This window comes from Mastigoproctus giganteus, chromosome 1 (genome assembly GCF_048544385.1).
Source record: "Mastigoproctus giganteus isolate SK-2022 chromosome 1, ASM4854438v1, whole genome shotgun sequence".
NCBI classification, from domain to species: domain Eukaryota; kingdom Metazoa; phylum Arthropoda; class Arachnida; order Uropygi; family Thelyphonidae; genus Mastigoproctus; species Mastigoproctus giganteus.
Window position 1 is genome coordinate 136,415,553 of NC_143575.1, and position 26,283 is coordinate 136,441,835.

At 40.2% G+C, this 26,283-nt stretch overlaps 1 protein-coding gene across 1 annotated transcript in view; it reads left to right on the forward strand.

Annotated features, from left to right (window-relative positions):
- LOC150091155 (uncharacterized) overlaps positions 1-26,283 on the forward strand; it is a 1,391,089-nt gene that overhangs the window by 9,761 nt on the left and 1,355,045 nt on the right. The gene's annotated exons all lie outside the window — the stretch shown is intronic.

Here is a 26,283-nt window from a genome sequence, read left to right on the forward strand (position 1 = left end):
TTTCTGCTGCATGCCTCTTCTACAGATACTTCCATGGGCACTGTTCTTCTGAATTGGTTCTATAATTCCCGCTCTCTCTTTCAAAACAGTCCGAACACGTGCCGCCACCAGCCAACATCCATTTACTGTCCAACTTCAAACTCACAGAACCAACTTTCCATCTTCCTCGTTTATTCATTCAACTGCCGTTTTCTGGAACAACCTTCCTTCATACGTATTTCCTGAAAATTACAGTCTACAGAAGTTCAAGTCCAACAAATATCTTCTTTCATCTTCCTAACCTCCAACCCAAGCACGGTACTAAGTACTATAGGTTCTAATACCTCTGGTGTTTGGGGTTTGCATAATAAAAAAATCAACAACCTGCTGGCTAAAGGCAAACTTCAGCACATCTATCATCATCATTATCATCATCAGCCATTTTCAATCCACTGCAGGATGAAACCCTCTCCAGCAACTTTCCAGTTCCTTCTGTTTTGTGCAATTGCCATCCATTTACTACCCACAAACTCATGAATTTCATCTGTCTATCTGTGTTGTTGTCTTCCAGGTTGTCTTCTAGCTCCTCTTGGATACGATTCTGTAATTTTCTTAGTCCATCTGTCCTCATGTCTTCGAGCTCTGTCATACCCAAGACCATTTTAGTTCTTTATTTTTGATAAGAATGTCCTTTACTTGAGTTTGCTGCCTAATCCAAGTGTTTCTCTTCTTATCTAACAGTCTGATTCCCAATATAATTCGTTCCATTCTTCGCTGTGTTGTTCTCAGCTTCTCTTTCGGTCTTTTGGTGAGTGCCCACTTTTCAGTTCCATAAGTCATGGTGGGGAGTATACATTGGTTCATTATCTAACGTTTCAGACAAATTGCGATATTTCTCCTCAGTATGTGACTATATTTCCTGAATGTTATCCATCCAAAATTTCTTCTTCTCTTGACTTCCAGCCATTTATCGTTATTACATTATTACTGTCATCTGTATATGGTTTAGATACTCTCCATTCACATTGACTCCTTTCTGCGACCAGTCTTATCTTGTGAAAGCTTCCTCAAGGGCAGCAGTAAACAACTTCGGAGATATTGCGTCTCCTTGTCGAACTCCTTTCTCAGTTTTAAATTTTCTACAGTCCTTGTGTAGTCCAATAAAGGAGGTAGCGTTTTCATATATTTATTTTGAAATAAATATAATTAGCGTTCTCGTATATTTATTTCAAAATCATAATATATGTGGGGTATCTATGCCGAGCATTCTGATTCTTCATTTTCTTCAACGCATGTTCTACCTCATCAGGAAGGATATCAGGTATGTTGTATGTGTTACTAATTTGCGATCCATCTTCCCCACTGCTGGCATCATTCCCCTCGCTTCTTGTATAACTTTTCCCTCGCTCCTTGTATAATTCTCTATAATAGTGTTCTGCTATTTGAATTATGCCTTCTCTGCTATTTATAAGTACACCATCGCTATTCTTCAGTTTCACCGTCATTTGTCTTTCTGTATTACTCATGGCTGCTGATTTAAATCTTTTGTTTTCCCTGAATGCTTGTTCTACTTTTCTTGTGTTAAATTTTCTTACTCATCATCTCTAAGTCTCTTACTAATGGCTTTGCATAACTCAGTATACTCAATTTTCTCCTTGTCAGTGTTTATCTTTCTCTTCATTTGTCGTCTTCGGTTGATCATGACGTTTCATGAGCTATATCACTTTCAGAGTGTTGTAATATTCCTCGTCGATATCTTGGTCCTGAGTAGTCTGCAGAAGCTCAAACGTGTTCTTAAGTTTTATCTCTTTGTCGATATCATTGTACTATCTCTTTGTCGATATCATTTATGAAAATGAAAGACAAGACTGGTCCAAGAACCGATCCTTGAGAGACCCCACTCCTGACGTTACACCAAACTGAAGAATATCCATTAATCGTAGCCTTCTGCCCTTTAACCACCCAGAAATCTATCTGAGAATTTTACCACTAATCCCAACCTGTTCAAGCTTATACAGCAACCTCTCATGAGGGACCGAGTCAAATGTTATCGTTTATACTCTGGCACTACCACCAGGTCAGTGGAGTTTACAATAACTCATCAATACAAACGTTAATCCTATTTAGCAGTCACGGGCTTGAACCCCGGTCCACTCAAAGGGCGCTTGCTATTACACTGTCGCTCCGACCACTCGGCTATGTCATGCTTTGCTAAAATCCAAATAAACCATGTCGAAATTATTCCCTAAATCCAGCCTCATGAGTTATTGTGTCAAAATAGCCTACTAAGTTAATTATACATGACCCTTAACAAAGCCATGTTGTATGTCCTTCAGAATGCAATATCTATCTAAATGCCCCTAGATTGCACTCTTAATCACTGAAGTCCGACTAACCGGTCTGTAGTTAATAACTTCACTCTTAGAACCACTTTTATGTATTGGCGATACATTGGCACTTCTCCAATCCAAAGGAATCTCCCCTGATCTAAATTGGCCCTCATAATAACTTTAATGGTTCACTATACTCCTTTGCTCTCCCCCTCAAAACTACTGGTTATATGACATCAACTCCGGGAGCATTACTTGCATTTATGCTCAAAAGTTTTTCTAATAATGATCTGCACATCGCTAATTTCATATGGCTCATCCTTACTTGCCCAGCCTCTTCTTGTCTATAAATGATTCACCTGATTATGAAGCTCGATTAAAATTTTATGGTAATAGACATCTTAAAATAGTTTACTTTAGTTAGCAAAGGAACTGAATAAGTTTATTTTCATGCAGTTCGCAGTCTTGATCCAGCAAGAATTGCGACGATACAGCATTAAAATGGGGGCAGTGTAGGAGAAAGAAATGTGCCTGCTGAGGCTATGGGGTACCAAATTTCCAGGGACTGTAAAGAGACATTTTCAACGGAAATTCCAGAAATATCCACTTACGGTACAATTAGTGAGGCAATGGTTGAAACCACTAGCGTGCTACACTAGAAACGAGCAGGTACGCCTAATGTACCTGCTCGTTTCAGGAAGTGTTTACCCGAGATCCTACGAAATCTATCCTCCGGGCAAGCTTCCAGAAACAAATACCGCGAGCAGCATTCGCAGATTAGTTCACAAGAGATCGAAACGTTATGCTTACAAAGTGTAAACCGTCCAGGAAATTTAGCCTCGCGTCAAACCACAACGAGATGAACTCGCTGTTCACTTCTCAACTGTATAGATGAAGGTAGCACTTTCTGGAAAATGTTGTTTTTATGACGAAGCAACATTCAACCTGTCTGATAAAATAAACAGACACAATTGTCGCATATGGGGGATATGAAAATCCCAAATCAGTTTGTGAACACGAGCGTGGTAGTCCCAAAGTAAATGCCCTCGTAGGTATTACAGTTGGTATTATCACCATCCTCCCCACACCATGTGGAAAAGACCTGAGTTCAAATCTCGTCAATGACGCTAGGAATTTTTATGGGTCTTTTTCACATGGCTGAGTTAGCCGGTATCAAGCAAGGATAGCATAGTTCATTCCTGGAAACTTGGGTCTGTCGTCCAGTAAAGAACAAATCGACCACAGAGCAGATGCAATTTACGGCATATTATATACGGCACAATATGGCTAAGCTGCCGATGTGCCTAAAACCCTATAACAATAAACACTACTAAACACTGTGAACTCCGCAAATTTAGATATGCTTGAATTGTATGCTGCATCTCAGCTGGAAGATATAGCGCCTCTGAATGTTTCACTACGTATTGTGCACAAAGTCGCCAGATTTGGGTCCTGTAGACCTGCGATAATTCGAGGTAGAGGGTCCAAACGGCAAATCTTTCGATCCAAATAATCCCAGAGATGTTCTATGAATTCCATGGCTTATATAACATTTGGAAGTCACTTACAGCATTTGTGTGTTCAGCAATCACTCTAGTGTATATCTAGTCTAGCGGTGCCGGCGAAAATCCCGACATATCGATTGTATTTAAAAAAAAAAAAAAAAAAAATTGGGTATATGCCGAGCACACATAGCGGTAGTGAAACTTCTTTAGGCGAACATTTATCACGTGAGCGAGGATCCGGTATTGACTATGAATGGAAGCTGCGGAGATATGAGACGTTCCGTTACCAAATCTAGTTTCGGCAGGTGCTGTGGCATCGGATGATATTTAAAACCATTTGAATTCGATAGAGCCAGAATCACTTTGTTCTTGAGAGAGCCACGACAGCATTTACAGGCCGACGTTTGATCCTCATTTGGAAATGCTGTTACAATCTTCACATCGTTCTTGAACCAAACACACGGAACAGACTGAACCGAAATTATTATCCAGGAATGTACGTTTAAATTATGCTTGGATGCTTCTGTGTTTCTTAAAATCCTGTTCCTTACGCCCGCTACGTTTTGAACGATTTGATGGAGTACTTCTGACAGTCGGTTTTGGCTTCTTAGCTTTTCGTTTACGACTGGGCTTCGAGGACTTTTCATCGTTTTCATTTGCAGTATCAACTTCCACGATTCCTTTTCCAAATTCACTTCTAACATTTCTAGGGAGATGTAAGGCTCTGAAGATGTGGATGAACCTTCCCCGGCTTCCTTGTTCAACTCCATCGCACGCTGTAATTTCTTCCGCTGTGTAAATAGCTTAGACATCTCCTTTGTACTCAATGGAGGTGGTTTCGGTGGTCGCATTGCACGTTCACGTGCTCTATACGCCTTATGGCGCTTCAGTAGCCAGGTGGGAAGGAGCAGCAGTGCGTAGCACACGCTTCTTGATTAGACCGGGGTTCGAGCCCGTCACCACCAAATACGGAGAATGCGGAAAGGTCAGGGAATGACCACCGCATATTCCGGAGCAATATGGCCTTAGTTGCTAATGCTCCTAAAAAACAAAACAAACAAACAATATACGCCTTATAACGCTTGCTATTAGTCTTCGGCATGATGAATTAAATTATTTTCCGTCGAAAATTTTTTTTTTATTAAATTCAGTGGAGAATGACGAAAGATAACATGACGCAATCAGTAGGCATACTGATTGGGTCATGCGTCGCTCGTGCCTGGTACGGAGTCGTAAAATGGTGGGGGGGGGGGGGAAGAATCATTTCGTGTCGCATTTTCTTGGTTGTCAATCCACGTGTACATGCTCTATACGCCTTACAACTCTCACTACAGTGGAGCCCCGCTTTACGATTGGTTCACTGTACAGGACGATAAAATCACTTTACGATGGACGCTCCATAACGAAATACCGTTCACAATACGAAGTGTAGTAAGCCCCGGTCATTGTGATCACATTGACGAATTGAATATTAATTCTTATAAGCGAAAATAGGAGGAGTATTAGTAATGGCCGCATGGTGCAAGAAAGCCTATGGCTTATGCTGCACCAGCCAAAAAAAATAATAAATAAAATAAAAAATACGAACAAAACAATGATAACAAAAATAAATAAATAAATAATAATAATTAATAAAAAAAAAAGGAAATTAAACCTATCATCCTATGCCCTTCCCTTACCCGAAAGTACTATCCAGATGACCTTTGAATTTCCCCAAACTGCCGGCTTCTACCACCCATGAAGGCAACTTATTCCAGTAATTTATAACTCGCTGGCTAAAATAAAACTTCCTGCAGTCCAATCTAAATATCTCCCCCCCCCTTAACTTGAATTTATGTCCCCTAGTTCTAGCATCATTTATAATCTTGAAAATTTTGTCCTCATTCATTTTACTGATGCCTCTCAGAGCCTTAAACACCTCAATCAAATCTCCTCTAAGGTGTCTAGTTTCCAAACTCTGCAACCCACATATTCGAAGTCTTTCTTCATAAGGACGCCCTTTTGCCGATCTCACCAGGCGAGTTACCCGTCTTTGCACCCTTTCAAGAAGCTCGATGTCTTTCTTTAGGTGCGGTCTCCATACTTGAACACAGTATTCCAAGTGTGGTCTAACATAAGTCTTATAAAATGGGATTATCACGTCCCTATCTCTACTTTCAAAAGTTCGATAGATCATCGATAGGACACCCATGGGCCTTCCTTGCAACCTGTTTACAATGCTCAGAGAATTTCATGTCCGACGGTATCGTAACACCCAAGTCCCTTTTCTCCAGTACTGGGTTTAGTTGAACTCCACCAAGTGAATAAGTTATTTTGGGATTACTGTTTCCCAGGTGTAATACCTTACACTTTGTTGGATTAAAGCATAGCTGCTATTTTTCTGACTATTCCTGAAGGCTATCTAGGTCTCTCTGAAGAAGCTCAGCTTGACAGTGATCATTAACTACTCTACCAATTTTAACATCATCTGCAAATTTAGACATCACGCCTTCTATCCCTTCATCAATATCGTTTATGAAAATTAAAAACAACAGTGGTCCTAATACTGATCCTTGGGGAACCCACTTCTTACATCAACCCAATCTGAGGAATAGCCATTTATCACAATCCTCTGCCTCCTGCCCTGAAGCCATCCTTCTATCCATCTAAGGATTTTTCCAGTGATTCCAACGTGTTCCAGCTTATAAAGCAACCGCTCATGTGGGACTGAGTCAAAAGCTTTGCTGAAATCTAAATAAACAATGTCGAAATTATTCCCTAAATCCAGCTCGTGAGTGACCCTTTCGAAATAGCGAACCAGATTTATTAAACATGATTTTCCCTTTACAAAACCATGCTGAGTATCCTTGAGAATTTCAATTCGATCCAAATGATCCTGAATTCCACCCTTGATCATTGCTCCATGATTTTCCCTACTACTGAAGTCAGACTGACAGGTCGATAATTTCAAACTTCACTTTTAGAGCCACCCTTACGTATGGGAGATACATTTGCACTTTTCCAATCCAAGGGAATCTCCCCAGAGTCTAGCGATGCTTGCATAATTAGCCTCAAACGGTTCAATGCACTCGCTTGCCGCCTCCTTTAAGATTATAGGGTATATTCCATCAGCTCCAGGAGCCTTACTGGTCTGTAGGCTCGAAAGTTTTTTCATTAAATCCACAGGCTGTAAAAGTAATTATCATCCACAGGCTGTAAAAGTAAAGAGATAAAGCACAGATTTACACTTTATTATTATACCAATTAACAAAATTAAAATGATATGTGAAAATTCGGAAGAATATTTTCCACATCTTAACAAAAGAAAGGAAGGCAACTACATCGGGTATTCCCCTGTAGTGACCCTCCTAGTTATTAACGGTACCTAACGCTGCTTAACTTCGGTGATCGCAGAGAACCGGGTCATTTAACATATTACGATAGTTGGCCGTGCAAAGTGTCTGTAATGCGTTTACTTATGGCAACGGTCGCATTTTCGTTGTTTTTTGTCAATCCACGAAAGCAAGCTACTTCCATATGAAAACTGCCTGGAGGGTGCCTAAATTATATCTTGTTTGTATAAGTAAGACTAAATGCAGCTGGGCATAATATTTTTAAGAGTTATATTTATCTATATAAGATCGGTGTAAAAACACCATAGACAAAATTACGATAGTAGTGTAATGGGCATCGTTTCAACTGTATATCATATTGTGCTCATCCTTCACAACGAGTTACCATGTATTGCACTGCCTCGAATAAGTAACACTTCACTTACTTATTCTCACTGTGCACCACCACCACCCAGACGGCACCGTTTCAAGGCTTGTTGGCCGTTCATCGGTGGGTGGGAAGGCACCCACTGAGAATAAGTAAGAGTAGTCTTCTCTATTAGTGAAGCGTTACTTTTTCAAGGCAGTGCAATACATGGTAACTCGTTTTGAAGGATGAGCATAATATGAGATACAGTTGAAACATATGCCCATTACACTACTAACATAGTTTTCCTTTAGTTGTCTATGGTGTTTTTACACCGATATTATATACTGTAGTGTTGTATATATGTTCTACGGTGGCCCCTAGACATGTCCAAATCTACCTAGTGCCACTGTCAAATTTAAACAAAACTACATGAATGGGCCTGAATGAGTGTTGTGTAGGGTTTATGTGTGGTGCCTGCTTAGTATTCAGATCACGAAGCAGTCAATACCCGAACAATCGCTGCCCGGCGCCCTCTCCAGGCATATATAGCCGGGCCCCGGTCTACAACTGTCTGTGTTAGCCCCACAAAAATTCCGCACCCACCAGTGGGTGCCAGCTGGGTGTCAGAAGTGCTAGACCAGTGGGTGCCAGCAATCTCGCTCCCAGACCGCTCACGCCTGAGAGCCACCAAAAAAAAAAAAATAAATAAATAAATAAAATAAATAAATAAAAAATAATAATAATAAATAAATAAATAATATACAGGGTGTTTCAAAAGTGATGATTAATAATTTAAAGGTGAACTGTACAGACTTAAATATGCAAAAAGACCTAGTAAACATGGGTCCTTAAGTGAATCGTTTTCGAGATATTGCACATTTCTAGTTGGGATCCACCACTGACTTGTTTGTTTAGATTAGATTATGCTCATTCTCTCCCTTTCCCCTTTCTCAATGCTCTGAGACGTAGCAAGCATACTAGTACTTGTCAAAGGATAGTCAACATGGAAAGAGGTTACAGCAACGAAGAATATGCGGACATGCTCTTCATGTATGGTAAAGCCAACGGCAGTGCACTCGAGGCTGCACGTTTGTACAAAGAAGCATTTCCCCGCCGAAGGCAGCCGGACAGGCGCACATTCACCAGGGTACATCAACGCCTTAGAGAACATGTATATATATACTCAGGAAAGGGAAAAAAATAGATGGCCAAGAAAGGGTTTCCAGATGTAACAATGTATTTTAATTTAATATTAATAATTTTAATATTATTAATTTAAATTATATTAATTAAATTAAACATGTTTAATATTAAATTAAAATGTAAAAAGTTTAAAAATTAAATTAAAAATAATCTAAACTGTCCCGGAAGACCTTCAACTACAGGCTGTACTCCTTACCAACCAAAAACTTAAAAAGTATATTGCTGCAATATCTTGTACAATGTATAAAGAATGTCAAGACATATGGCCAAACAGTCATGCAATCAGCAGAAAGCATCAGGGGAAACAGTAGGAGAAATAGCATGTGAGGGGGAAAAAAAAAAAAGACAAAAGCAAAAAGAGGAGATGGCAGAAGGACGATCATATGAGGAACGATTCCAATTATGTAGCTTTGCAACCAGGCACCTCATAGGTGACCTGATTGAGGTTTATGAGGCTCTGAGAAGGATTAGTAAAATGAATGATGGTGGAATTCTCACTGTTATATAGAATTCCAGAACTAAGGGTCATAAATTCAAATTAGATTAGATGGTAGGAAGTTTTCTTTTAGGCAGCGAGTCGTTGATTGCTGGAACAAATTGCCCTCACAGGTAGTTGAGGCTGACAGTTTGAATAAATTCAAAAGTCAACTGGATAATTGCCTGTGTGAGGAGGGAAGCATATAATTCGTATTTTCTTATCTACTTTTTTTTTTTTTTTTCCCAGTGCAGCAAATGCCAGTGGCTTCCTTGTACTATATGGTGAATACTGTTACTACCATTAATTTAATTTTAATAACAGGTTTAAATGTTGCACAATGTATGAAAAGACTGTGTTTATCAATGAATAGTTAAGCTTGTTTTAATCGCATGAACTACAAACTATACTGAAATAATTACTGGATGAAAGGCTTTGGATCAGCATGTCAAGAGCTTTTATTTACATCTCTCTTTCTCTTTTATGACAGTGCACTTTTTTATTTCTATGAAAATTATAGTATTTTTTCCCCAAGATTCAGTTGAAATGGGGTGGGTTTACTTATATTACAATTTTACATATATATTCCTGCAATCTACAGGCTTGAGGCAGTGTATAATTTTGAAGTGATAATACTTTTAACTACATTATGGATTAACACGTTCGTTGCCACCCAAATGTGAGAAAATTCATTCGGTGTGAATTTGAGAATGTTGAAAAAAATTAACATTCCAACATACCCAGAATTCCGAAAATTCATTCATAATGGTTGAAAATTAAGTTTGGAATTTATTGCTAAAAGTGAACACTTATTTTTGTGCTGAACTGTAAATTAGAAGGAATCTTAAAATTCTATAAAAATTTTATTCTGTATATAAATTAACATCAACAAATGCATAAAAACAAATAAAATTGTGTGCCAAGTCTATAAACAAGTGGTGACAAACATTACTGCAAAGCATTCAGTATACCAATGTTGAGCAGTTGCTGATTTTGCCTTTATGTTTACAGCACTCAGTGGTTGACCACTTAAGAATGACTGCTCATGCGCATTTTGGCAAAGTGCTTGGATACATTTTTAATGTAGATATGTGTTGGGCACATCACTCCTAGTGCCATTTTACCCTTACATTCATTCTTCTTCTTCTTCTTCTGGCGTTATAACCCACCCTGGGTTATAACGATGTTCCACCAGTAAGCCCTCCCAGAACGGCGCCTCCGTAGCCAGATGGGCAGGAGCAGCAGTGCGTAGCACATGCTTCTTGATTAGACCGGGGTTCGAGCCCGTGACCACCAAATACGGAGGATGCGGAAAGGTCAGGGAATGACCACCGCATATCCCCGGAGCAATATGGCCTAGTTGCTAATGCTCCTAAAAAACCAAACAACAACAACAACGCTCCCAGAAGTCAAACTTCTCCAACTTCTTATTCTTATGATCTTTAAGTCCTCTTCTACGTCATCCATCCATCTTTTCCGCCGTCTTCCTCTCGCCCTCTTACCTCTAGGTTTCCATTTCATCATGCTTTTAGTTGTTCTGCTGTCATCTGTTCTCATAACATGTCCCAACCAGGCAAATCTCTGGCTCTTCACAAATCTGACGATGTCCGCACCCTGAATAAGATGGTCAAGTTCATGGTTCATTCTGATCCTCTAGGATCCATCAACATCTTGTACGGGCCCAAAAACTTTTCGTAAAATTCTATGCTCGAACACTCTCAACAACTGCTCATCTTTACTCGTTAATGTCCAAGCTTCACAACTTGGGAAGTTGTGACGTTATTAAGAACATACAAAAGTCTAATGAGACTTTTGTATATTCTTAATTTTAAATGTCTGTTCAATATTCTGGACTTCATTAGTTTTTCATGTGCATAGAAACATCTGTTTCCACTCAGGATACGGGACTTAATTTCATTAGTAATAGACTTGGACTGGTTTATCTGCGAGCCTAGATAGGTGAAATTTTGAACATGATCAAACGAGAAGCCGCTGGTTCTTAAATTTTCGATGTTATCTGCCGTTCTCCGGACTTCCATATATTTTGTCTTCGCTTCATTTATTCTAAGTCCTGTTCTTTGTGCTTCACTATCCAGCCTAGCCACTGTTTCCTCCAGTGCTCCTTTAGTCCTACTAATAATAGCGACATCGTCAGCATATGCAGACCTGCATTGTCTTTGTGCCTATGTGTCCAGCCACTTCTAATTTTCTTACAGCCACCTCTAAAACAAATTAAATAACACAGTAGAGAGTGCATCGCCTTGTTTAACACCAGAGTTAATGTCAAAGGGAGTCATCAACTCGTTGTCAATTCTCAACACTGCCTTAGAGCCAGCCAGGGTTGCTTTTTTATGAGCCTAACAATCTTTGCAGGTATGCCCAAGAGAAGGAGATAATTTATCATTTCCTCTCTCTTGAAGGAATCAAAAGCTTGTTTAAAATCTACATATAATGTAGACTACATATTTAAATAAGCCAGTGAATTTAGTGAGCGATTCGAGTCAAAGGCAGTTGGGATCTTAATTCCATGCATAATTTAGCGCGAATATCAGCATATTCTTCGCGCTTATACGTGATAACCCCAGGGGCTCACATCTGGTGAGTATGAGCTTGGCAGACCCAGGGTCCTGAGCTGGATATTATTCTCTTTCTTGGTGATTCCCCCCACCCCCTCTCTCTCTTTCAGGGTAACTCGGGAATTTTTTTTTGGCTGGTGCAGCATAAGCCTCAGGCTTCCTTGCACCATATGGCTAATAATAATAATGATAATATTACCCAGTCTCCACATAGACAATGTGCTCTCTCAAAAACGGCGTTCACGATTGGGCACTAAATAAGAGAACTGGGCAAACAAACTAAAGTCGTGAACGATTGGACACTAATTTCTTTCTCATATTTTAATTGAACCACAATAATCAGCTGAATAGCAGAGCAATGCATATACTGGCGTACCCGGGTGAAGTTATACACGTCAAATTGATAAAATAAAAATATACAATTAGGTTTCTATATAGATGCTATACTACATGTTACACAGAAAATGGATGCAGAGCTATACATGTCCATATGAACCACTAAGTCTGAATGGTTACAGTATTATTTTACTACTTCTCTGTTCTCAATCTTGAGTTTTCTTTCCTATCATCACTAACACAGTTGCAAAGGTCTATTTTCATTTTGAATTAATTATTTGATGGAAACATTCTTCTAATGGTAACCAGATTACAGGGATGAAACAGAGTGGTAAATGATAGTTAATGGTGTTTATTTACAAAACAAAAAAATAATAATAATAAAAATAAAAAAAATTATTCAAAATGTATTGAAACATTTTATCAAAAATGTTAATGATACAGCCATTTACACCTCTATCGCCTTCTTACAATGTTATGACAAATTAAAATATTACATAAAAAAATAATACAGTACATCTTGCCGTTGTATATTCGCTTCGTAATTATACGGAAGGGGGGTATTTTCAACGACAAGTCAATTTGTTTTCTTGCATCATTTGCCACTCTTAATATTAATACTAATTGTTGGGAATCAGACCTGGATTGATTTCAGGTCTGATTCCCAACAAATCGCCCATTTTCAAGTTTATCTCTACATACATGCTGTATATAAATATTAAAAAATAACCAAAATGTAGCCATAAATAGATCGAATGCTTGGCATTGAGATGGTTCAATTCCTTTAAACTTGTATCATTTCAATAATAAATTACTTTATCTACCATGTGATATAATAGTGTAGAGTCTATCAATTCATAATAACATAATAATGAACAATCATTATATCCCCCTTCCAAGTAATCGTAAAATTTATGGTCTTAAAAATTGGCTCAGTCAGTTTTGAATGTACTTCCCCATAGAAACAATGTTAGCAATAGTTTCTCAGAGTAGTCTGTAAAAGCATATTTAACACATTCGCTGCCTCAATGCATATAAGTGTTACAACAAGAAGGAAAGTAGAAAGCTTCATTAGAAAATTAAAGAAAGTACACAGGAATTCCGATCAAAAGTCACTGCATGTAGAGACAGTGAAGGAAACTTGCTCACTGAGAGAAAGGAGGTTCTGAAACGGTGGAAAGAGTATTTTGAGAGCATCTTGACAGGAGGTAAGACTGAAACAAAACAGCTGTTGTACTATACAGTACAGCCGTGCATTGAAGGCCCTAGCTTCGAAGAAATTCGAAAAGTTATTAAGTACTTAAAGAACTTTAAAGCACAGGGAGCTGGTGGAATAACGGCAGAGTCGCTCAAGAACGGTGGAGTGACACTATGGAGAAGAATACATAATCGGATACTGTTAATATGGTCTGAGGAAAAAATCCCAGATGAATGGACACTTGGAATCATACAGCCGATTCACAAGAAGGGTGATAAACTGCTTTGATCTAACTATAGAGGTATTACATTGTTGAGCGTTACTTACAAGGTTTTGTCGAGAATTATTTATAACAGACTGGCAGTATATTCAGAGAAAATCATTGGAGAATATCAGTGTGGTTTCAGACCCAATCGCTCAACAACTGACCATATTTTCATCTTGAGGCAGATACAGTAAAAAACATTTGAGTACAATATACACTTATTTAAATATGTAGATTTTTGAATATGTAGACTGTTTTGGTAGATTAGTTCTCACTATTGATGACGTTCAGTCAGCCATTTCTTGATTTAAGATTTCGCTGATCCTTCCCCTGCTCTTTGTTTCAATAAACGCAGTTCTGCTATATCTCCAATTCTTACAAATATCTTCATATATATTGTCTTTTTCGTGGATGTTACCCACCACCGTTCAAAGAGGCCTATATTATCTCAATATATTAAAAAACAGGGTGAGAAAGTTCCTATGTCTAGTTCGATGCCTAATCGATAGTTCCTATGCCTAGGAACTATCGATTTATTACTATACTGAATACAATTGCGAAAATTTTTAAACTTTTACTTTATGAATATCTTAGTTTCTATTTTCAACCTTTTAATAATCATTATGCTCTTCTTCCCAGGAAATCAACTGTTTCTAATCTGACTTTGTCCTCCCATTTCCTACAAACTAATTGGACAAAGGAAATCAAATTAATTCGCTATTCCTAGATATTTCTCAAGCATTTGATTCTGTTCACATCAATCTTTTGCTCTTCAGGCTTTCATCTTATGGTCTGCTACCCTCTTTACTGAACTTGCTTGATTCGCTGCTTAGAAATCATAAACTATGCGTAATAATCGATCCTGCTTCATCAGTTCCGTTTACTGTTTCGCAAGGTATTCCTCAATGCTTGTCCTTGGGCACACGTTTCTTTATTGTTTACATTAATGCTCTGTAAACTTTATTTCAGTCTGTTAATGGTAAATGGCAACTCTATACAGATGATATTGAACTTTACAAAGTAATCTATTCTTCAACTGACAGTGATGAATTCCAGTCCTGTCTTGATTCCCTCACTTGAGCGAATTCAAATCAAATCTATTAAGTCCTTATGCTTTCGAAATCGCCTTGCCTTTCACCGTCCAAATTATGGAGCTCTTTGCCGTCCCTTCAGAATCGTATCTCTTCACTCCAGACGACAACTCCATAGGTCTCTTTTTGTCTACAATATCATAAACTCTATTATCGATTTTCCATCTGTTCTTGAACAAATACCTTTCACTATACCCTGCTTGAATTCTCTTTATAAAACTGATTTTTCATTGTCTATCCTTTGTACTCAACACTTATTTGGTAGTCCTCTGTTCCATTTCCTTCGGGTATTGAATAAACACAACACTGATTTTACACTTAAACCATCTATATAAGAAATTTGCTCTTTACTCTGTTTTTGTATGTTTTAATACTTGACTGCTTTGTATTAATTCTCTGTCATGCCCAGCTTTCTCACCATCTAGGGTCTGCGTGTTCTGTGGTTCCTTTTTCTTGTAAATAAATAAATAAATATTAAATTTCAGAATCGAGTTTCGAGCGATGTTTAATGGACTGTTGCAAGGCATTACTAATTAGCAATAAATCAGATTTTGAAGCTTTGTTATTATGTACATGAGGTTTTTCAAAGAATACGGTTCTGCTATTTCAGTACGAGGAACACTGAGAATAATTAGAATTTTGTATACATGTATGTTTTAATACTTGACTGCTTAGTAATTATAACGATTCTAGAACAGTCGTGGATGTGAAGTAACCGTTCTAATAATATGGTACGTGCTTCTCTACTGATACAATTGTAGTCTGGTTGTCAGTACTGCTGAAGACTCCTGGTGAACTTCAGAGATACTGTCTCTGTACAATCTTGCATTCTACCAGTTACACAGGTGGTCCGTACATAAACTGAGTTAGTTCCTTATAGAGTCTGAGAACATCAAATACTGCCCTGTGCTTTTCAGTTAAGCAATAGGTTATATGGAATAGGTTTGATTTTACTTGAATATCTTGGGAAAACAAGATAGGAATTGGCCACAGGAAGGAGCGGAATTCTTGATGCGACGTTAAAATGGTTCTTTGGATTTGGCTCATGGTAGCACAGTTGGTAAGATCGCCATCCTCTCCACCCCAGGTGGGAAAGACCCGAATTAAAGTCCCATCGATGACATGAGCAATTTTTACGGGCCTTTTTCACAACTTGGCTGAGTTAGTCGGTCTCAGGCTAGGGTAGCATGATTTTTTTCTCCTGGTGAAACATGGGTTTCTCGTCCAGCAGGACAGAAAATCAACCTCAGAACACACGCAATTTACAGATTATACACGGAGCAATATGGCCTTAGTCGCTAATACTCCTAAAACCCTACAACAACAGTAACCTGGCCACTTTGTTAATCTTTAATTAAATTGGATGGTTCCCTGGTGCCACTGAGATAGTCTTCACTGAACTGTAGAACGTCATTCATGGCTTACTATGCATCCTCTTTATATTATTTGGAGTACAGAAATTAAGGTTCGCTGCACCTTCTTCTTCCTCTCAGTATTTCGTTATAAGAACGAAGTAGATAAGTGCGAACTTCTGGGCCTGGTATATCAATGAAAGTTCTTATTCTTCTATTTTGACTCGATTCATGGTTCCACTGAAATGGACTGACTATATAATAAGTGTGATTTCTCACGGCTCATTATGCCCAATGTTACAGTGAGACTTAAATGATATACAAAACAATTTTTAATCAGCTTGGATGCGAGGTAATCGTTCTAATTATGGAGGATGTTTGCTTTGCAGACACAACCTTTGATTTTAGTGGTTGGGGAAGAAGTTATGACCGCCGCCGATGTACGTAATTATTTCAACGAAACCTTCATGAGTACTTATTTCATTAATGACAAATCCAATCTTTCTAAAAAAGTAAATATAACTAAATCGTAATGAAGCGGCTTCAATCCTGCATAATGTCAAACATCTAAATAGACAATAAAGTTACAAACTCCTTAATAAAAAACCTATGTTTAATAACAGACGGACCTATATGGCGTCGCCATGCTGTGTGCCGTTGTACAGTACATAGTAATCACACGCTACAAGTCAAAATTTTGAAAGTCATAACGTCTCATTACCTTTGCCGGTTTTGACTCTGAAACCATCTACAGATAGATGGTATTTTATATAGTATTTTCTGAACACAAAATAAGTCCACTTTAATCACTTTGAATGACTAATTAACACTATAATCCGAGGAACATAAGAACTGTGCATCTGGCCAGATTCCTGTTTTTGGTGCATATAGTGTGCATAGCGTTCGGAGAAAGACGCCTCCAGTGGCTTCCCACATCTGCGCCTTATGAACTCTGTGGAGACAAACAGTATCACTGTGAAGGCCAGAAAAATTTTTTGTTGTAAATGAAGTATTGTGCTGGGTTCTGTTAGGTGTCCTGGCTTTTGGCCGCAGGGCCCCTAGTGGGACCCCCACGTTGCCCGCACACACCACTAGGAGGTAGCCAGGCTGCCCATTATTCTCTGGCTAGTCTCCTCCAGGTCGCCTGAGCTTCCTGGAAAGAGACCAAAAAAAAAAAAATATATATATATATAGGGAGTACAGGATGTACTGGAGAAGGTAAAGGAAAGGAGGTATAGACAGAGCAATGGAGGATATAAGGGAAGGCATCCTCCGCAGGTTGAGTGGGAATTCTCCCACCTAAGCGGAAGTAGAAGGCCCTCGAGAGGGTGGAAAGACAATCACGTATCAAGAGAGACGCGGTTGAAACAATTCAAGCGACCTGAGTGTCAAGTTCAGTAGCTAGAAGTGGTTACAATCTAGAAGATGTTCAGTATATGAGAAAAGGGTGTTGATCAATGTGCATCAGTTCCAGGACGTTTCACCAGTGATCTTCTTCTAGTGAAGAGATCATGGGTGAAGGCAGAGAAAGTGTGGTACAGGTCTTCCTCATTGATCAGAAAATGTTCATTTCCTCGAGGCAAGGCATGTATTTTTGATATGAGCAACGTTCGCAGGTCCTCGTAGAGCGGGCAAACATAAAAAGGTGATCCCAGTCTTCGTTATCACTACAAAGACAGCGAGGGTCATCCACGATGTTCGTAGAGGCAAGTTTGTGATTTATGGATCCATAGCTTGTAATCAGGAAAGTGGTATATAACCCTGGGCTGTACCATGCTGGAGCTTTAGGGTAGATCTGGGCTATTTCAGGTAAGAATGTTTTAGTGATGGAAACTTTGGGGGTGGTATTCCATCTGTTTTGCCAGGCGTTAAGAAGGTAGACTGCAAGGCGCTTTTTTTCTTTGCTAGGTTTGTAGTGAAATCCAGGATGGTGGTAGGGAGTCCCTTTGTGAGCCGGTAGTGCACGCCTTTGCGAATTATCTGCAGATCCAGAGGGAGAACTCCTGCCAAGACTTGGAGCACTGGGTTGATTACTGTGCAGCAGGCACGGGTGATAGAAGGATATTACCCTGGCTGGAGGTGAGCTTCCTTTGGTTACGAACAATGAGTGCACGATGTTACCAGACACCTGCACAGAAGGTTATAGTGGGAATAAATACAGCTTTGTATAGCATTTGCAGTGAGCGGCGATTTAGGCTCCAGTCAGACCTGCTGATCCTCACTACCATTGCCGTGTAGTTCCTGACTTTGCGATGAAGGTAGTCTATATGCGGGTAAAACGTGAGTTTGGGGTCGAGACTTACCCCAAGGTACTTCATCTCGGTTGTCAGTTTGATGGTTCTACCAGCAATTTTAATCTGCGGCGGCCTGCTTATTTGAAGGGTTCCTCTGAGTAGAATTGAAGTAGTTTTCTCAGGAGATATATGGAGTTTATGGAGGCTGGCCCATTCTTGTAGCTTTGTAAGGGCTCCGTTGGCTATTGTTTCCAGGGAAGCTCTGGAGTTTACAGTGACTGTCAGTATCAAGTCGTCTGCAGAGGCTTGGGTGGAAACATCCCCCAGGTCTAGGTTCAGGAACTCGTCCCTAACCACATTTCATAGGAAAGGGCCAAGGACAGAGCCCTGGGGGCATCCTCTGTAGACATTTCTGGAGACTTGTCGATAGACATTTCTTACTGTAACACTTCTGTTGTGAAGATAGTCCTGTATGCAGCTGTAAAGATTTTCTGGAGCGCTAGCTTCTCTGAGTCTTCGTAGTATACTTGGAGACTCAGAGAAGCTAAAGATTTTCTGGAGCGCTAGCTTCTCTGAGTCTTCGTAGTATACTTGGCCACCAGAGCAAGTCAAAGGCCCAAGCGAAATCCACTGATATTACTAAGTATTTGGTGGCTGAATTTTTGACTGAATCCGTGAGCTGTCGAAGAGCATCTTCTACTGAACGGCCTGCCCGAAAACCGAACTGGTTTGGGGACTGGAGATTTGCATTTTTATAGTGTTTTTCCAATCTGGATAAGAGAAGACGTTCAAATATTTTGCTTAAAACGGGAAGGCGTGCTGTGGGTCTGTATGACCTTGGCTGCTCTGGTGATTTACTTGGGTTCTTCAAAATGAGCGTAGATTGGCCTCTTTCCAGTCATCTGGGAAGAGTCTAACTTCCAGACAATGGTTGTACATGCTGAGAAGGAGATTTGATTGCGTCTCTGCAAGCTTCTTAATTACTTCTGCTTCAATGAAGTCTAACCCTGGGCGTTTTTTGTTTTAATTCATCTAAGTTGTAAGGCTGTTCTATAGAAGTGGTGCTGTAGGATGCGTTTTCAGTACAGATTTCTTGTTGCTGGCTGGATTGAGGATCTCTGTTTAGCGGGAACAGGGTGTCCAAGATGTTTACTGACTCTTCCCATGTGAGGATTGTTGTGCCCTGCGGGGTGACTGTACAGGAGATGACCTCAACCCTGGGAAGCTTGTTCGTAACAATGTGATACACAACTCCCCAGGGGGTGCTGTTGTCAGTCTTTGGTGCATTTGGTATGTTGGGGGTCTAACGGTTCCTGGGATTTCTCCCATCTCCGTGTATTTTTTTCTGTTATCGGTAAAGCCAGAGATTTAAAAGTGTGTGGGATATGTACTATGTAGTATGTTGTGCCCATTGTTCATCCGGCCCGATAGCCGCCGGGCCCCTAAGTAGGGCCCGACGTTACCAATACCAGCCACGGGGAGGCCGGACGAGTGTTACCAGTGATTGAATTAGTACTCTGGCAGGTTCTGCCACCTACTTTCCTGGGATTTTAGTGGCTAGGACCAAAATAAATAAAATAAAAATTAGAAAAATAAATAGTCGCGAGGATGTTTTATTGCGAATTTGGGTTTTTGCTTTAGGAGCACTGTTTGGGGTTTTATGCTGAAGGTTTTGATCAAGTCTAATTGGGTCGGGCAAGAATTTTGGTGTGGCTTAGAATTTTGATGTAGGGCTAATCGCTGTGTGAGATGACAGATTTGGGTGGGGAGGCAAAAGTGTGAAATAGGAAGCAGAGAGGTCGATAGGGAAAGTGACTCCCCCGTTTTTCAGTGGGGCATGCCCATGCCTCACCAGAGGGAATTACGGTTGGCAAGGGGGAAGGGAGCATGTCTCTCCTCCACACCAGGGATTAGGGTTTTAAAAAAATCTCGCAGGATGGCGCCTCTGTAGCCAGGTGGGAAGGAGCAGCAGTGCGTAGCACACGCTTCTTGATTAGACCGGGGTTCGAACCCGTCACCACCAAATACGGAGGATGCGGAAAGGTCAGGGAATGACCACCGCATATCCCGGAGCAATATGGCCTTAGTTGCTAATGCTCCTAAAAATCAAATAACAAACAAACAAACAAATCTCGCAGGTGCGAGATTTGATAGCCAGATGGCACTCTAGTTCTGATGTCATTCCAGTTTTCATCATTTTCAGGAACTTCGTTGTGACGCGTTTGTATCAAGTCAGAGCTGGTCGGCCGCAGGATTCTTGCTTTGAGTCTTTGGTGCAGAACACAGAGTATTTTTTTATTTTTTTATTTATTTTTTTTTTGGGTCTAACGGCCCCAGGGATTTACCCCATCTCCGCGTATGTTCTTTATATCGAGGACAGTACGCTGTCAAGGCCAGAGGTTTAAAAGTGTGTGGGTCATGTGTTGTGTAATATAAATTTTAAATTTATTTTCTGTTTATACTCCGGGACAACCAACCGGTCAGAGGAGTTTACAAGATAGACAGAATACAAGAAACGGCACCGTATTCAGCAGTCACGGGCTTGAACCCCGGTCACTCAAGGCACGTGTACTTATGCACCCGCGCGCCTGACCACTAGGCTACGATGGCCTTGTTCTGTTGTGCTTTTTTTCTCTGGCTTGTTAGCCTCCAGGTCCCAGATGGGACCTGTCGTTTACGTACTCCGCTACGTGGAGGCCAGCCAGGTGTTGCCTTAATGTTTGCTCTGGCAGGTCCTACCACATATTTTCCTGAGATTTCAGTGGCTAGGACCTAAAAAAAAAATAAATAAACAAATAAAATAAAGTAAAATAAATAAACGAATAAAATAAAGTAAAATAAATAAAATAAAAATTCTTCTTTTCTTTTGGGCACAGATGGTATATTATACGCTGCTTAGAGGTGCTATAAGGGATAAGCGCTGGAGGTGATAAGATTTCCTAATAGGTCGGGCATGAATTTTGGTGTTTTAAATTTGTACGTGTGGGCAGGCACTGTGTAAGGGAAAAGAGATGAGAGGGGAAGTGGAAGACTGGGCGATTGGAAATTGGAAGTAAGGGGTATATAGGGAAGATGACCCCTGTTGAAATAGTGGGGCATGCCCATGCCCCACCAGAAGTTTGGTGCATAGTGTTAGGGTCAGGCGCCACCTGTGATTTCTCACATTGAATTTAAAGCGGGCCGTGTTGACAATGAAGATCGACATCGGGCGGGCAGGATTGATGTCATGGCCACAATGTTCTGGGATCGCCAAGGCGTTCTTTCTGTTGGTGGATTTCTTGCCGAAGGGAGGAACAATCATTGCACGTTGGAAAAACTAAAAGCCAATATTCGACGCAAACGACCAGGACTCCTGACAAGCGGCATGATTTAGTTGCACGACAACGCAACTCCACACACAGCCCACACCACTCGTGAGTGGTTGCGCCGTAATCGTTGGGAATTTCTGTCACACCCCCCCTTCCCCTACAGCCAGACTTAGCGCCTTCAGACTTCCATTTGTTCGGCCCTCTGAAAAAACATCTTTCAGGAAAGCATTTCACCACTGATGAGAAAGTGTATCAGGGGGTGCGATGTTGGTTACTGTGTGTGGGCACGAACTTCTTCAGTACTGGTATTGATAAACTGATCCATCGTTGGGAAAAGTGCATCAATAAAACTGGAGACTTTGTGGAGAAGTAGTGCATGTTCACTTATTTATTGGTGTGTAATTTCAGCTTCGTATTATTAAACATCATCGAGAGAAAAAATATGTTAACTTACTTTTCGGAAACCCCCAGCATTGATTGACCTAATCAGAAGTTCAAATTCATTTAATTTATTTCCGATGCTCTCATCATTACCATAAAAACCAAATTAAATTTTGTATCTTATGGCTTTTTTACAATCCTGACATGTCTCTTACACTTGATTAAACATCAGTTTCCTAGTGCTATGCTGTTTGTTTGTTTGGAGCATTAGCAACTAAGGCCATATTGCTCCGGGAATATGCGGTGCTCATTCCCTGACCTTTCCGCATCCTCCGTATTTGGTGGTGACGGGCTCGAACCCCGGTCTAATCAAGAAGCGTGTGCTGCGCACCTGGCTACGGAGGCGCCGCCTAGTGCTATGCGACTGCTGTTGGTTTTTGAACTTATTTCAGTGTTCTTTTTTTTTTTTTTTCCTTTTTTGTGCATAAAGTAATTACAGGTCGCACAGAAGTACACGTGGGGGGGATGCAAGTGTGATTGGTCCTATATGACTAACCAGTGTCATCACAATCGCACACCATAATCCTCTCCCGAATTAGCAGTTTTCTGGACGCTAACGGCTTCCTCTGACACTAGCAAAAACTCTTGGAACTCCCTCTGTTCAATCTTATACCATCACCATCTTTACATAACAAATTTCCTCTGTTAACTAAGGCGGGACATGCTGAATAAAATAAATAAATTTTCTGTTTATACTCCGGCACGATAACCAAGTCCGTAGAGTCTACAATAAATCGTCAATACAAATATTTATCGTATTTAGTATTCACGGGCTTGAACCCCGGTCCACTCAAGGAATGCGTGCTATGCACTCTTGCTCCTGACCACTGGGCTACGTCAGGCCTGAATAGTCCAGAGTTAATCCACAAGGCGTTCATCATGTATTCCATCCTGTCATGTCTGGATAGGATTGTCGACACATGAACATTTTATCCTTTCTTCCTTTCTCACTATATTTTTTCAGCATAACCCCGTATTTCTTAAACAAGCCACCAATTCGTTATGTTAGAAAAAAAAGGGAGCGGGTAATATTGCCGAAAAAGGGTAGTCAGAGTCTCTGGCGCATTACTGGAGAATAAAAATAAGATTTTAGGTGAACTTGGACCAATAGTAATCGTTGTTCCGTGATCCATCGCGATGTTAGCATTAGTAGAGGCATTTGATGCAAGAAAGCAAGCTTTAACAGATACACTGTTAATGGTTACCTGTTGTGTATCTTGTTATTAATAAAATAAAAAATAAAATAAATAAAAAATTATGCAGCATCAGCCAAAAAAAAAAATAAAATAAAATAAATAAATAAATAAATAAATAAATATAAAAAAAAAAAAGAAACCACTTCCGCTTCACCCCTCTGTTCGTTCAAAATACTTATCCAGCTGAGCCTTAAACTTATTTAGGCTATCAACTTCCACCACAAGGGATGGAAGTCTGTTCCACCAACCAACCACTCGCTGGCTAAAGGCAAATTTCCGCACGTCTATCCTACATCTGTCTTTCCTCAATTTGAATTTATCCCCTCTCAGGTGATTATTCTGAGCGAGAGGAAGAATTCCATCAGCATTGAGCATGCTCAAACCATTCAAGGCTTTATACACCTCTATCAGATCACCTCGCTGGTGCCTAGTCTCCAGACAATGTAATTTGCAAAACTTAAGCCTTTCTTCGTAAGAGCACCCCTTTGTTCTATTCACAAATCTTGTTGCCCTTCTCTGTAATCGTTCCAGCAGCTCTACATCCTTCTTGAAATGAGGCCTCCAGACCTGTATACAGTACTCTAGGTGTGGCCTGACCATTGCCTTATACAAGGGAATAATCACCTCCTTATCCCTGCTAGAAAATATAACATTTCAGGAAAAATTCCTATACAGTATATCATTGACAATACGCCATGAGCTACTCTTTCAGCCTGTCTGCACTGTCAGAGAACTTCATATCTGCCTGCACAACCACCCCCAGGTACCTTTCATTCTCTACCACTGTCAGTGTAGTAGCACAGAGTTGATACGTTGCTCTGGGGTTGCTGTTTCCCATGTGTAGTACTTTACATTTGTCAATATTAAACTTCATTTGCCACCTCTCAGCCCATCTGCTCAACCTTTTCAGATCCTGTTGCAGCAGCATAGTGTCAGTAGTGTCCTTGACAACCCTGCCTACCTTTGTATCGTCTGCAAACTTTGACATTAAGCTTGATATGCCATCATCAATATCATTTATGAATACAGAAAACAATAATGGACCCAACACTGAGCCCTGAGGGACTCCACTAATAACATTAGTCCACGACGAGCAGTGTCCATTGATTACCACTCTCTGTCTTCTCCCCCTCAGCCACCCCTTTATCCACAGCAGCAATTTGCCTCCAAGTCACACTGCTCCAATTTGTGCAGCAGTCTTCCATGTGCAACAGTATCAAAAGCCTTTATAAGATCCAAGTATATAATATCAAAGTTATTCCCTGCATCCAGTTCCTTTGTGACTGCATCATAGTATCCAATCAAATTGGTCAGGCAAGACTTCCCCCTTAACAAAACCATGCTGTGTCCGAGCTATAACTGAAGTCTTGTCTAAATGATCCTGCAGTGCTTCTTTAACCAGTGCCTCCATTAATTTTCCTGGAACAGAAGTTAAACTCACAGGTCTATAATTACTTATGTCAGCCTTTGATCCTCCTTTGTGAATTGGGGTCACATTTGCACATCTCCAGTCTGTGGGTACCTCCCCTGAATCCAAAGAAGCTCACATAATTATGGCTAAGGGTTTGCTTACTTCCTTTGCTGCCTCCTTTAATATAACCGGATAGATCCCATCCACCCCGGGTGCCTTTCTTGTGTTTATCTTCAACAATTTCTCCTCCACTTTATTCTCAGTTATTACAAGATTCTCTAGCTTACTGCTAGAGATGAATACACCTCAGGCTTTCCCCTCGCTAAATAACTCCTCGTGTGTGAATGTCGATGCAGAATATTCATTTAGTTTGTTAGCTACCTGAGCAGGATCATCAACAGTTGACCCATCAATATCAAGTGGACCAATCTGATTCATCCCCTTCCTTCTAGAGTTTACATAAGTAAAGAACTCTTTGCTGTTTTTCTTTGCATCCCTTGCCAAAGATTTCTCGTAATCTGCCTTCGCCTGCCTAACCTCCTTTGTAACTTGGTTACAGATCAACTTGTATCTATCATAGGCTTCTGTGTCATGTGTTAATTTCTATGTATCCCATGCATGTTTCTTCTCTGCCATATGCCTCATCAGTTCATTTGACATCTATGTAGGCCTAAACCTTGAACAATATTTCTTAGTTGGTATGTAAAGCCTAGTAGCTTCCAAGATAAGTTCTTTGAATGCTTCCCATTTTGCATTTGCTGTTGGTAACATCAACAGTTCGTCCCACTGTATAGAATTTAAATACTGTCTCAGTCCATCGTAGTCGCCCTTATGAAAGCAATAACCCTTCCCTTTACCCCTAATGGTAGTTACCTCTTTGAGTAAATCCCACTTCAGCACACTGTGATCACTTGCCACCTAGTGGTTCATTTATCTGCAGATTCTTAATGCATTGAGAATCACTGCTGATAATCTAATCAAGAGTATTCCTCCCTCTAGTTGCTTCCTGAACATGCTGATGTAGAAAACAATCATCCAATAAATCCACAAAAGCCCTGCTAGTGTGTGAGAAACCAGCCCCCAAATTCCAGTCAATATCTGGGAAATTAAAATCTCCCATTATAAGACTCTCTGATTTACTGGCCCACTCTATTTCCCTGTACAGTTCCTTATTATACTCATCAGAGTCATTAGGCCTATAGCACACTCCTACTCTCAATTTTGATCTCCCAATGCTTATGTCACACCAAACTGACTCGACACTGCACTGTCCAGCGATGTCCACTGGCTTCACTTCCTTGGATTTTATGTATTTCTTTACTAATAGCATAACCCCTCCTCCCTTCCTATCCAGTCTATCCTTTCTGTAGACGTTGCACTCCCCAAATTCCAGTTCTGCATTCCTTATATCTGTGTGACACCACGTCTCTGATATACCAACAATATCTGCCTTTTGATGTTTTGAGCAATACCTCAAATTCATCAATGTTGGAGCACTGGGCAACCGCACCTACGTAAATCTGGCTTTTGGTGCAGGGAGGGGGAGGAGGACAAGCCTATCGTTGAAGTTGCTCTCTAAGAAAATAGAATCTTGTACAGGTAGGTAAAATTCTCTCCGAGTAACAGAGGTAAAAAAACCATATTAAAAAAAGCGTTTTCTACCCGGGCCATAATAGACGGTGCCAAAAATATTCGAGTTGCC